We start from the raw sequence: 13,925 nt of genomic DNA on the forward strand, positions 1-13,925 counted from the left end.
CCCAATTCATTATATTTCTCTACTGGATGCCCTGGCAGACAGAACCCAGAACAGGAAGCTAAGAACCGGCTTCCCTTCTGGCCCCTTGTGGGCTTTTGAGCCAAGGGTTGCAAGGTTTTTGGTGACCAGTTACCCGACTGGTTCCTGCTTTCCAATGCAGGAAGAACTTGGTGACCACAAAGACCATAACAAAATAGAAATGATGCATCGACACAGGAACAAAGCAATCAACAAAAGAAAGCATAAATTACTCTAAGGCTGTATTAGTTAATACAAGTGAAGTGGCAACTGAAACCCAGGAGAAACTCAGGGTGACACTTGGGATGCGGTGACTGATGAGGATTATTTTAGGCTGGTTACTTTTAAAACTGCAGATGAGAAGCAGGCTCCACGGAGCAGAGTTTGCTTGCCCTTTCTTGGGGAACATTTACATTTGTAAGGGAAATCTCCATCTGCACCACAGGAAGGAGGGATGACCTTATCTCTAGAGACTCTTAATCAATGCTAAAGGCAAGATCTTAAGTTGTTTACTGTCTAGCAACCTCATGTAACTGACCCCCCCCCCAACATCCTCCTTTGTCTTTAGCTGAAGGTAATATTTAAGCGGTGACTTCTGCCATTTACTTAATCCGATTTGATTCTTATCTAAAAGTTATAGGACCACCCAATAGCCAGACCCCACCTGCACTGGTGTCATTTTAACAACTTTTTTACATATTCTTTCCTTTGTCTTGTAAAGAGATAACTCACATACCTATGCCTTGAAATTAGCCCTATCAGCTCATTTTCGCAGCAGCAGCTCTGACTGCCCATGGGTCCTGTCCCCATGCTATTCCATGCTATTCTTTAAATAAAAGAGCACTACTGCCAGATCTTAAGAGTCCAAGAAATCTTTCTTTCAACTCCTTGGCTCACCGACCCCGCATCAGTGACTTTTCTCAAAATTGTAAAAGTTGTAGCCACCCATGTGGCTGTGTGCAGACCTAGCAGTGGGAGCTTCAGCCTAACACTCATCACCAGACAGATTAATCACAGAAATACTCAACTAGGGCCTCAGAAAACTCTGGTACGAAACATCATTTATGAATACAAACCTAAGCAGTGCTTAGAAAGTCCCTGAGGAGTTGCTCCATGAGGTGTCTTCAAGTTATCTGCAAAGTACAGGGAGCCAGCTGTCCTTGCTTGTTAAGAACATGAACAACCAGGAAAGATTCAGGGAGGATTTGTTCAGTCAGTTCCTGGCCTGTGGGGAGTAACTTGACAGTTCCCCAGGGGCCCTGCTTGAGCCAATCTCTTCTTTCAGTGGTGTGGATGCGCTCCTTACACCCTCTCCCTCACTCAGAACTGAATGCCTGAGCCAGGGGATTTCAGGTTGTAAGTAGCACCAAATTATGGTGAGTAAAGTATTCCAATTTGTATTGTTTGAAATAAATCATTCTTTTTATTTTGTGATTAGTTCAAATGAAACTCAAAAAGTACAAAATAGTGTATGGGGAAAAATAATTTTTCGTTCCACCTCTCTCTCCCCCAACCACCCGCTTGACCTCCCAGGAGGCAACTAGTACCACCAACTTCTAATGCGTGTATCCAGAGTATCCCAGGCATCTAAAAGCAGGTTCCAGAGCAGTGGGGGAGTCTGGAAAGTTCAGTGAATATTGCTGGGACAATGACCCATCATATGAAAAAATGGAATTGGATCTCTACCTTCACCACACACAAATGTCAGTTCTATGTGGACTAAAGTCCCAAATGAGAAAATAAAAACCATGATCTTGGGATAGGGAAGAATTTGTTGAGACACGAAGAACACAAAGCATAAAAGAGAAGCCTGATAAACTCTTCTTTAAGAACAAACAAACTTCTGTCCCAGAAATAAAAAACGGGGACAGGATATTTTCAAAAAATGAAACTGTCACAGGACTAGTACCTGAAAATATAAAGAACACCTATAAATATCTTCTCAGACCCCTTGTTTTGGGACACTTTAAAGAACTTGACAATGCTAGGTGTTGGAGATGTGGAGTGACAGGAGCTCTGCCCTGGGGGAGGGAGAGTCAATTCAGCCCACTCCACAGGGAGCTGCAGATGAGGCTGTACCCTGAGGGTACATGCTGTCATTGGGACCACATTTCCACACTTTCTCAGGCCCTGATGGAGACCTTGCTTTGGTCACAGAATCTTCTGGAATGTTATCCTGCTGTTTGGTTTTCAAGGTGTCTATTTTCAAGCTCCTTTCTATATATGGTAAGTGATGCAGTTTTTCCATTTACAAAGGTGATAAAGTTTCCACTTAGGAAGTACAGCTGTTGGTCAGAGGATTCTGGGAAGATGATGGAGTAGCACGAACCAGGAATCTGTCTCCCCACCTGGGCAACAACTACACTGGCAGAGTCTGTCTGATATACCAATTTTGGAACTCCAGAATCATGAAGACTTGCAACTTCCAGGGGAAGACTTAGGGAAGACTTCAGTACCCCACTCACAATAATGGATGAAACAACCAGGCAGAAGATAAGCAAAGAAATAGAGGATTAAACAACACAATAAGCCAGCCAGATCTAACAGACGTATATGGAACATTCTACCCAACAACAACAGAATACACATTCTTCTCAAATGAGTGCAGAAGGGACACTGTCCAGCATAGACCATATGTCAGGCCACAAATTAAGTCTCAATAGATTTCAAGAGATAGTATTATACAATGTATCCTCTCTGATCAAGATGGGATGGAATTAGAAGTCAGTAACAAAAGGAAAACTGGAAAATTCACAAAATTATGAAAATTAAACAATACACTTTTAAACAATGAGTAAATCAAAGAAGAAGTCATAAAGGAATTTAGAAAACACTTAGAGATGAATGAAAACTAAAACACAGCATACCAAAAATTATGGGATGCAGTGAAAGCAGTGCTAAGGACGGAATGTATGACTATAAACACTTACATTACAAAACAAGAAGATCTCAAATCAACAACCTAACTCTACAGCTTAAGGAACTAGATAAAGAAGAACAAACTAAACTCAAATTTAGCAGAAAGTAAGAAATAATAAAGACTAGAGCACAGATAAATGAAACAGAGAATAAAAACACAATAGACAAAATCAATGAAATAAAAAATAGTTCTTCAAAAAAATCAACAAAATTGACAAACCTTTAGCTAGTTGGACTAAGAAAAAAAGAGAGAATACATAAAATACTAAAGTCAGAAATGGAAGTGGGGACATTGCTATCAACTCCATAGAAATAAAAAGGATTATAAGAGAGTATTATGAACATTTGTACACCAACAAATTGGATAACCCTAGATGAAATGGAGAAATTTCTAGAAACATGTAACCTACCAAGACAGAATCACGAAGACCTAGAAAATCGGAATAAAGCTATGACTAGTAAGGAGATTGAATCAGTAATCAAAAATATCCCCAAAAAGAAAAGCCCTGGACCTGATGGCTTCACTGGTGAATTCCACCAAATGTTTAAAAAAGAACAACTACCAATCCTTCTCAAATTTTCCAAAAACATTGAAGAGGAGAGAATATGTCCAAACCCATTGTATCAGGTCAGCATTATCCTGATTATCAAAACCAGACAAAGACACCACCAGAAATCTATAGACTGATGTCCCTTATGAACATTAATGCAAAAATCCTCAACAAAACACTAGCAAACAGAATTCAGCAGCATGTTAAAAGCGGCATCATGTCAGAGTGGGATTTATTCCTGGAATGCAAGGATGGTTCAACATCTGATAATCAATCCGTGTAATACACTACATTAACAGAATGAAGGCAAAAAACCCCACACGATCTCCATTTATGCAGAAACAGCATTTGACAAAATTTTACATCCTTTCAGTGTAAAAATTCTCAACAATCTAGGAATAGAAGGACATTACCTCAATATAATAAATGATATATGATAAATGCATAGTGGACATCACACTGAAAGCATTTCCTCTAAGATCAGGAACAAGGTAAGGATGCCCACTTTTACCACTTCATTCAGTCTAGTACTAGAAGGTCTAGCCAGAGCATTTAGGCAAGAAATAGAAATAAAGACATTCATATTGGAAAGGAAGAAGTAAAATTATCTCTGTTCATAGACAACGTGATCTTATATGTAAACAACCCTAAAGATTCCACCAAAAAAAAGCTGTTAGAACTAATAAAGGAATTCAGCAAAGTAGCAGGATACAAAGGCAACATACAAAAACCAGCTGCATTTCCATACACCAACAATGAGCAATCTGAAAAGAAAATTACAAAAACAATTTTATTTACAACAGCATCAGAAAGGATAAAATACTTAGGAATTAATTCAATGAAGGGGTGAAAGACATCTACAATGAAAACTGAAAAACATTGCTGAATGAAATTAAAGATGATATGAATAAATGGAAACACATCTCAGGTTTGTGGATTGTAAGACCTGACATTACAACATCCATACTATCCAAAGCGATCTACAGATTCCATGCAATTCCTATCAAAATCCCAATGATGTTTTTTGCAGATATTGAAAAACCCATCCTAAAATTCATATGGAATCTAAAGGGACCCTGAACAGCCAAAACAATCTTGAAAAAGAAGGCCCAAACTGGAGGACTCATACTTACTGATTTCAAACCTCACTACAAAGCTACAGGAATCCCAAAGTAGTGTGGTATTGGCATAAAGACAAACATACAGACCCTTACCTGACATGATATACAAAAATTAACTCAAAATGGGTCAAGGATCTAAATGTGAGACATGAAACTCTTTGAAGAAAACATAGGACAAGAGCTTCACAACACTGGATTTGGCAATGATTTCTTGGACAGGACACTGATGACACAGGCAATAACAGGAAAAAAATGGGCAAATGGGACTTCATGAAAATTTTTAAATTTTGCACTTCAAGAGACACTACCCTCAGAGTAAAAAGGTGGCTCACAGACTGGAAGAAAATATTTGCAAGTCATATATCTGATGAGGGATTAATATCCAGAATATAGAGAGGATTCCTAAAACTCAACGACAAAAAAGCAAACAACTCAATTCAAAAATGAGCAAAGGACTTGAATAGACATTTCTCCAAAGAAGATTTTCAAAAGACTACTAAGCAGATGAAAAGGTGCTCAACACCACTTATCATGAGAGAAATGTAAATCAAAACCAGAATAAGATACCGCCTCACATCACTATAAAAAAATAACAGAAAATGTGTTGGAGAGAATGTGGAGAAATTGGAACCCTTGTGCACTGTAGGTGGGAATGTAAAATGGTGCAGCCACTATGGAAAATAGTATAGTGCTTCATTAAAAAATTAAAATTAGAACTACCAGATGACCCAGAAATTCCACTTCTGGGTCTATACCAAAAGAATGGAAAGCAGGGTCTCGTAGAGCTATTTGCACCCCCATGTTCACAGCAGCATTATTCACAGTAGCTAAAATGTCCATCAACAGATAAATGGATAAACAAAATGTGGTGTATACTTGATATCAAACCTGAAGTGAGTTCGCTCACCCATTGCACAGCAAGCCAATCTCTGACACTGGCTGTAGTGAAAGAAAGCAGGAATTTTATTTATTGCTCACTGCTGAGCAAGGAGAGAGGGCAGCTAACACTGAAATCCCAAACTCCCTGAAAAACTAAAAGGAAGGGTTTTCATTTGGGGTTTTAGGTAGGAGAGGGTGAGCATATGGCCTTGCTGGTCAGAGCTTTTCCACTAGCCTGTGTTTGGCCTTGAGACACTTGCAGAGAGGAGGGGGAGGAGATAATGAATCCAGGTAGCTGTCCTTGGCCATTTGTCTCCATGGTGGATAGTGGATTCCAGAGCCAGGGAGTAAGCAGGGAATGAGTGCTTTGGCTTTACCCCATATATGCTGGGTTTAATGTGGGGAAACTGACATCAGGCCCAGTATCATGACCACAACGGAATATTATTCAGCCTTAAGAAGGAAGGAAATTCTGACATGTGCTACAACACGGATGAACCTTGAGGACATGATGCTAAGTGAAATAAGCCAGTCACAAAAAGACAAATACTGTGTGGTTCCACTTACATGAGGTGCGTAGAGCAGTCAAAATCAAAGACAGAAAGGTGAGGGGGGCTGCCAGGGGCTGGGGGAGGGGAGAACGGGCTGTTACTGTTTAAGGCGGATGGAGTTTCAGTTTCACAAGATGAAAAGAGTTATGGGGACAGATGGTGGTGATGGTTGTGCGACAATGTGAATATATTTAAAACCACTGAACTGTACACTGAAAAATGGTTAAGATGGTGAACTTTATGTTAAGTGTAGTTTATCACAATAAAAAAATGCTTTTTTTAAGTAGATTTGTTGGGCAATTAATGAGATAACATACGTAAAATGGTGAGCACATAGAAACACTTGGGCAAAACAGAGCAGGTATTGTGCATATAATTAGCAACAGCACATTCCCACAACCTTCACTAGAAGAAAGAGGTCCACCTATTTTGTGAACTATGAGAGGTTTCCTGAGAAGTAAAGAGAATCTGAGCCTGAGCTGGTCCTGGCCTGGTTGTAGAGGAGCCTGGGGGCTGGGAGGGGCTCCTGCAGACAGTGGTGGGAGGTAGGGGGTGATGGAAGGACAGTGTGAGCGTGATGTGGGGGTGGGGAGGCAGAGGGGTAAGGAGCAGGGGAGGGCAGTCATGCTTTCCCTCCTCTACGTCCCAGGGCAGGACTCAGATGTCAGCAGGGTGCAGTTGTAGGTGGTGAGAGGACCCGGGCCCCCTGAGTGGGCGGTGCTGGAGCAGGAGGCAGAGGATTTCATGGAGGCAAGATGGAGCCTTCCGGGCACCTTTAGGCAGCTGCTCAGGACCCCAGTGAACCAGACCTGACCCAAGGCAGAGCCTGAGGAGCTGCCAGTGGCAATTCTGCTTCTGTCCCCTACATTAGAGCTGTGAGGCTCCCATTTACCCCCACAGGCCCAAGAGGTCACTTAAGGGTGAAATGTCAGAGCAGGCTGGCCGGGTGACTAAGGCCTGGCAGGGCAGGGGAGTAGGCATCCAGCTGCCACCCTGGGTGCCGCCTGGTTCCTGTCATGATGTGGCACAAGGTGATGGCACAGTGGGAGCAATGGGGGTGACCCACGGAAGAAGCGAGTCTACAAGGGCCGTTCCTACCGGAGCTGAGATTTGATTTGCTGGTGAAAGTTTCAGGACCTTTAGGAATTGGTTTTCCTTCCCCAGCACTGCGAGGCCACAAGGACCCCATGAAAGAGCTCCGAGTTAGGCAGGGGGCCTCTCACACGGGTCATTCTCTGGTTCAGCTCTCAGCTGCTGACTGTGGGATTGGCTCCATGGCCTTCCCATCTTCTGAGTTACAGGAATGCACGGTTGGTGGCTCCTGCGGTGACCAGAATAGAAATTTCCACTTGCTGAAAGAGGAAGGGACAGCAACAGCCTCAGGCCCGGTGGGTGACCTCCAGGAAATGAGGTGGGATGCAGGTGTGTGAGCGAGAGCCAGAAGTTCTCTAATGGAATCTGCATCCAATAGGGGAGAGCACTTTTCTTCTAAGAGTGGAGGGGCACACACGTGATTGTGACGAGTCCCAGGGGATTGTGAGCATCTGTTGACACCAGCTTCCACGTCTTGAAGTTGCCTCCCCGGCAGGCACTGCACAGGACACTCGACACACGTTGTCTCCTTCAATCCACAAACAGCCCTATGAGGAGGGAGCGCTGTTGCCATTTATGGACAAGAAAACCAAGGCTCAGAAACCAAGGGATCTGTCTGAAGTTGCACAGCGAGTGAACAGCAGAAGGGAGATTCTTAACCCAGGTCCCGAGTTCACTCTATAGTCTGAGGGCTCCCCAAGGTCTCTGTTTATATTCAATGTGGGGCCAGAGGGAGGGTGACAACTGTGACAACATTAGAGATGCAGCCCTGACCCATGTGTAGCTGTCTCGTGGAAGGCGATATGCAGAAGAGAAAGCCAGAAGTGAGCGTTCAGAATGACCAGCCGCCTGAATGCTCAGCTCCTTCCTTCGGGAAGGAATCCAAGGCCAGAGGGTGGTCACAGCCCATGACTGAGGGAGACTGAGCAAGCAAAGAGCTCAGGGTGTTCACCAACCAGGCCTCCAGGGGCCGGGAGGCAGGCATCCTTGTCCCCTGCCTCAGATGTGCAACCAGCTCTGACAGTCACACCTCTAGCCTGGATCTTAGAGGTTGGAGTCATTGTGGGGAGGGAGAAGAAGAATGACATTTCCAGAATTGGGGAGCTCTGAGATCCAAGGTCTGCTGCCCCAGCCAGCTGGCTCTGCCGCATGTAGGAGTCCTAGCGTGGCAGAACGGAGGGATGTCCACGGGTCAGCAGGTGGAGCCCAAGGTGCTCGCTCGCCTTTAATGGGTTTTCCAGTTACAAGTTCTATCTTCTATGTTCTCTATTTAAAGGAAAGTGACGTTCCTCTCCTACTCTCAGCCCCACCTCTCCCCCGCCCACTGATTTCCATCCCCAGAGGGAACCACCTTATAAACTGTGGCTTCTGTCCTTCCAGCTACTTATTTTTCTATGTGCTTACAAACATATTTTCTTATAAGGAAAATATGGATCATGCTATATGCATTGGTCTGCAATTTCCTCTTTTCACCTGCAAAAGACGCTCTCCTGGCCCTTCTCCTGTGTCAGCACGGGGATGTCCACTGCCCCATTTCCAGCACTGGCATGGTATCCCACAGTACGGACACAGACCTCGTGAGTCTGGGTGACTTGTCCTGTGCTGAGTGGACGTGGTCACAAAGCCTTCTGGAGAATGGGCTGTCCTTTCCCAGACCTGCTCGCTCTGAGTGACTGATCAAAGCTGGGGGAGGTGGGAGAGGATGTCATGTCTCAGAGAACCTGGCAGTGCTGGGATTCTGGTTTCTCTGAGGATTAAGGGGTCGAGGGGAGATGTTGGATGTGAGAGATGATGAGGTCTGGGAATTGATGCTCTGAGAGAATGGTGGGGTCTGGAAGGTCTTGGGTCTGCAAGGTGATGCATTTGTCAAGAGAGAAGTCTGGAAGGTGATGGGGTCTGGGGGGTGATACAGAGCCAATAGGGTCTGAATCATCTCCTATGATGCAATGGGCAGCTCTCCACAGTCAGGACTGCTCCCAGACCAGCTGAGTTGCTCAGATGAGGGTCCAGCTCTCCTCCCCACAGGCTGTGGTTGCCTTCCACCCTCTGTTTCCTGCCACGCTGTTTCCTGCCCACCTCTGGGGTACAGCTCTCTGGAGCTTCCTCCTCTGTCATCCAGGTGAGGCAGCCATGGGTCCCCTCCCTTCCTTCCAAGGGCTTGGCTGCTCTGAATCATAGACCAAGATCTGGGTCAGCCAAGAGCTTTTCTTGCCTCTTCCTTTGGGACACACTTTGTGTCATGGTTGGCAAGTTTAGGAAACCAATGGAACACAGCACGTGTGGAGTCTGAGGGTTCCTCAGCTTTCCAGAACCTGCCTGCATGCTTCACTTTCTCTTCCTTCTTTCCTTCTCTCCCTTCCTCCACTCTCTCTCCTTGTCCTTCAGCAAACACTCATGCCCCTCCCATGGACCAGGCGCTGTGCTAAGCCCTGGGCACTGAGAGACAAGTCAGCAAGTCCCTACTCCTCTCCCGAAGAACATGCCATTCTTCTCGGCACCAAGTTTCATCCTCTACTTGGTTGAGGTTCTATGATTTTATTGTATTTCCTCATCTCAGGCTGTTCCAGATCTTCAGGCTCCTTGGGTCAATTCAAAGGCTTCTGGGCGGACCCTGGACCCCTGTTTCTTTTCTTCCAAGCTCTCGGCACTAACCAAGCATTCTGAGTCCTGAAGACACATGGGCACCTGCTGGACCCACCTCTCCTCCCCAGAGAGGACCTCACATTCGCCTTGACAAGGGCCTCGATGGCCCCCATGCTGGAATGCTTGCAGGAACAGTGGCCTCATCTCCACCACCAAGGCTCCCACACCCACCTCACTTTCTGGCCTGGTTACCTGTGCTCAGACAGCTTAGGTGCTGAATGAATGGACAAATATTGAGGCTGAATGAATGGACAAGTCACTACATGGAAATAGAAGCTCAGAGAGGTAACAAGTCTCCTCTCTATGAGTTCTAGTAGATAACAGACAGAGACGAAAACAGTTGCCTTGATTAGGAAGAATCAGGGGGTAGTAGTACAATTTCCTTTGCTATGTTTTCTAATTGAGAGCATATCTTCTCCAACAGGAAACAGAAATGCTAAGAAGAAGAATAGAGAGCTGACAGGGCCCACTGGCACGGTAGGTGGGAGGTTAGAGGTTCTCTCAGTCTCTCAGTGACTGCAGGGCAGGTGGCTTCTCTAGAAGGTGGGCTCCTGGTCATCATGAGGGGTCAGTCCCCATGAAGAGGTCTTTGGAGGAAGCCCAGGTAGCAGGATGAGTGTGAGAGTGAAAGGTGGGGGCAGGGCTGTCCCAGGAGGCTCTGCTAGATTCTGATCTTCCCTCAGCAACTGCTTCCCCATCTAAGAAGTTCGCTATGTGGCAAAGGCGCTCTGCAGGGGCTGTAGGTGAAACCTAGGAGGAAAGTGCTGAACTGGGGAGCAGGCCGCCCAGCCTCAACCTGCTGAGGCTGCATTCCCAGGACCCACTGGCCCAGCCCTGCTCTGTCTGATGTTTTGGGCAACTTGGGCCAAATTCCCAATGAAACTCCCTGGGCAGGTCGTGAGCTCTCACTCAGAGGTACAGGGTCCGACCCCTCTCTGGGCAGAGAAAATGAGCTCTGTCACCCTCAGAGCCAAACAGAGGACATGACTGAGCTTGACAGATGCTTTATACTCTTTGAATTTTGCCTCTTTCTCCTGAGCCCCGCCTGTCCTTGGCCTTTCCAGCTCTGCCCCAGGAGCCACCCTGCTCCCCACGGAGCTCAAACCCTCTCTGGCCTCTGGGACTCACCCATGCTGCTCCCTGGCCTGGCACATCCCTCCTCCCTCTTCCCTGCACAGGCCCTCCTCACACTGCCCTGTGGGCATCAGTCCTGTCTCTTCTTCTCCCAGAACTCGCTGCCTATGCCTGCTTCCTTCTGCCCTGGACTCCTGTGGCTGTCCACGTTCCACCTCCTCCAGGGCACAGGTCCATCACAGGACAGCTCTCTGGTGAGCAACCACTCACCACCCTGGTTGTCAAGTGTGTGGATTTTATGCAGTAGGCACGGAGTCAGTGGGGACAGTCCACCTTCTGGAGTCCAGCGGTCCAGGTGTCCTCCCTGTGGTCTGGGCACGTACCCTCCCCATCTGAGCCTGTAGCGTGGGGTGACAGCTGTCAGAAAGGCTCCAGTGGATTAATGAGATCATGTGGGCAAAGTGCCTATGGTCAGGCTGGGCACTTTGTAGGCCCTCAGCAGTGCTGTCTCCCCTCTGCCCCCCTGGGGTCAAGGCCGCTGGGACTCCATTAGTCCATCGGCCCAGCAGGTGCCCTTGTTGCTTCTGCCAGCAGTGGGAATCCAGGGCTGCGGCTGACTGTTAAACAGACACAGTCCCTTGGGGTCAGTGCTGGCCCAGGGCAGCTCTCTGAACTCAGCCTTCATCCAGCTTCCCCGTCCATAATGAGGGTGATGACCTCAACCTTGTGTTCCCAGTCAGGGAGGAAAGGTCCAGAGTCCTGTCAGTCAGGCAGAGATGCCTCAGGGAGCCAGTGCCCAGGGCCACGTTTGAGATGAGCATGAAGACTGGATTTGGTGGCTGCGGATGGTCTGCATGGAACACGGCATTTGACTGGCAATTATCCATCTTCAGCATGGGTTTTTTCTTTTCTGTATTGTTTGAATTTTTTTTCAGTTTTATAGAGAAATAATTGACATACATCATTGTGTAAGGTGTACACCATGACAATTTCTTTCTGTATCTCATACAGCAGTGCTCACTGTAGTCACCGTGCTGTACAGTACATCCCTGGTACTTATTCATCTTATAACTGGAAGTTTGTACCTTTTGAGCAACTTCCTCCAATGTCCCCTCCCCCCATTTCTGGTAACTGCAAGTCTGATCTCTTTTTTTATGAGTTTGGTTGTATTTTTGTTGTTGCATTTTGTTTTTTTTAGGTTCCACATATAAGTGAGATCACACAGTATTTGTCTTTCTCTGCCTGATTGATTTCACTCAGCATAATGCCTTCAAGGTCCATCCATGTTGTCACAAATGGTAGGATTTCCTCATTTTTTATGGCTGAATAATATTCCATTGTCTGTATATACCACGGCTTCCTCCTCCATCCATCCATCCATTAAGTACGGTCTTGATCAAGGGCTTGCAGCTTTGGAGGCACAGCATCACTCAGGTTCAAGGCTGAGCTCCACCACTCACCTGCTGTGTGGCCTTGGGCAGCTACTTAACCTTTCTGAGCCTCCATCACCTCATCAGTAAAATGGGGGTCATTCTGCAGACCCCAAAAGTAAATCCCACCTACTATGATTTCCTGGCAAGTCCTGCCCCATGAATCTTTCCTTGAACGCGTCCCTGTCCCCCAGTCCCTTCTCCCACTCCCAATTCCCTCCCCCGATACACACTGGCTGGAGGTGACCTCTTCCACCCTCAGGCTGGCACAGCAATCATCACTTTCTAGGTCCTACTTTGTAGAAACCCACCCTAGGCCATGTTCTTATTTTGACAGAAGCCCCAGATCCTCCCAGACTGACCCCACGTTCACACCCACTATGCTGCCAGGAGGACCCAGGACCCTGCAGTGAGTCATTATGGGCTGAGGGTGTTTTCTCATGTCCTGCTGGAAACCACAGTGTGGTCCTCTCTTCTTATGGACATGAACCCCCTACATCATCGGCTCATGGCCCAGAGCACCCTGGGGCAGCTCTGTGACATGCAGACAGACCGTCTCTACTGACCACACTCTACGTTCAAACAGAGTCATTGCGCTTCCTCCTCGGGTGGTCAAGCACCAACAAGGCTGGGTCCATCCCGGCAGAGGACGGGTATTTACTGAGCACTGTGCATGGGCTGGGGTCTTGGTTGGGCATTGAGGACGTGATATGTCAGGAAGGAGACAGGCGGATGGGGACGGGGTGGGGGCTGCCCTGCAGAGGGCAGAGTGTGGTCAGGAAGAGGACCATCAAGCAAAGATGGCAGGTGAGATGAGGGTCACAGAGAAAGGGCCCTTCCTAAATCCTTTGTGGCTCTTGGGCCTCATCAAAGGAGGCTGGAGCCCATCAGCCTCACTGGGCTGCACCAGGGAGCTGCGCCTTCTCCCCAGAGTCACAAGCCTAAGGCTGTGGAATTTAGCAGCAAAGATTTGAAACAGGCAGCAGAAAACCCATCCAAAAGACAAACAACTTCAAGGCCAGGTGAAGATGTTACTAAGAGTTGAGAAGACCTTTGTGTGTTTAATTGGTGAATACTGACAGAGAAATTGCCAAATGGCTTTGGATGGATTTGCTTGAGGGTTATCTCACCTCCTGCCAGTTGTGGTTGTCCCCACCAGAGTCTCCTTAAGATGAAGCAGATGGACACCCTGGGTCTCAGGCCACCAAGGCCAGCAGCCCCGAGGAGGCTCACAGGCGCAGTGGGATGTTCTCATTTCAGGTGCCTGGTCCCTCTCTGTGAGTGTCAGAATGGACAGCTCATGGTCATGGGTGTTTTTGTTTTTCTGAAAATGTGTCCAGGAACTGACTTCTCTCCACAGGGACTGGGAAAGAAACAGAGCTGTGCAGAGGGAAAGGGTGAGGGTCCCACTGGGGAGAAGGGGCGGTGCCTGCTGGGGCTGTGGGTGCAGCCACAGAAGGGCTGGGGAGTCTGAGCTGGTGGCCTGCCAGGGATTGTGGGCAGATTTTCCGCTTTAGGACAGTAGGAGAAAACCCAATATTAGTACCTAAACTAAAAAAAAATAAAAAGTACAAGTAAATTACTGGAGTTTGATACTTGTTTAAAAATAAAGTTAAAAAAGGATGAAGAAATTGTGGTCCAGAAAAC

General features: G+C 46.8%; 1 pseudogene; it reads right to left on the reverse strand.

Moving 5' to 3' along the window:
- LOC123286709 (small ribosomal subunit protein uS5m-like) overlaps window positions 1-13,925 on the reverse strand; it is a 363,347-nt pseudogene that overhangs the window by 261,530 nt on the left and 87,892 nt on the right.

This window comes from Equus asinus, chromosome 6 (genome assembly GCF_041296235.1).
Source record: "Equus asinus isolate D_3611 breed Donkey chromosome 6, EquAss-T2T_v2, whole genome shotgun sequence".
In the NCBI taxonomy this organism is placed as follows: domain Eukaryota; kingdom Metazoa; phylum Chordata; class Mammalia; order Perissodactyla; family Equidae; genus Equus; species Equus asinus.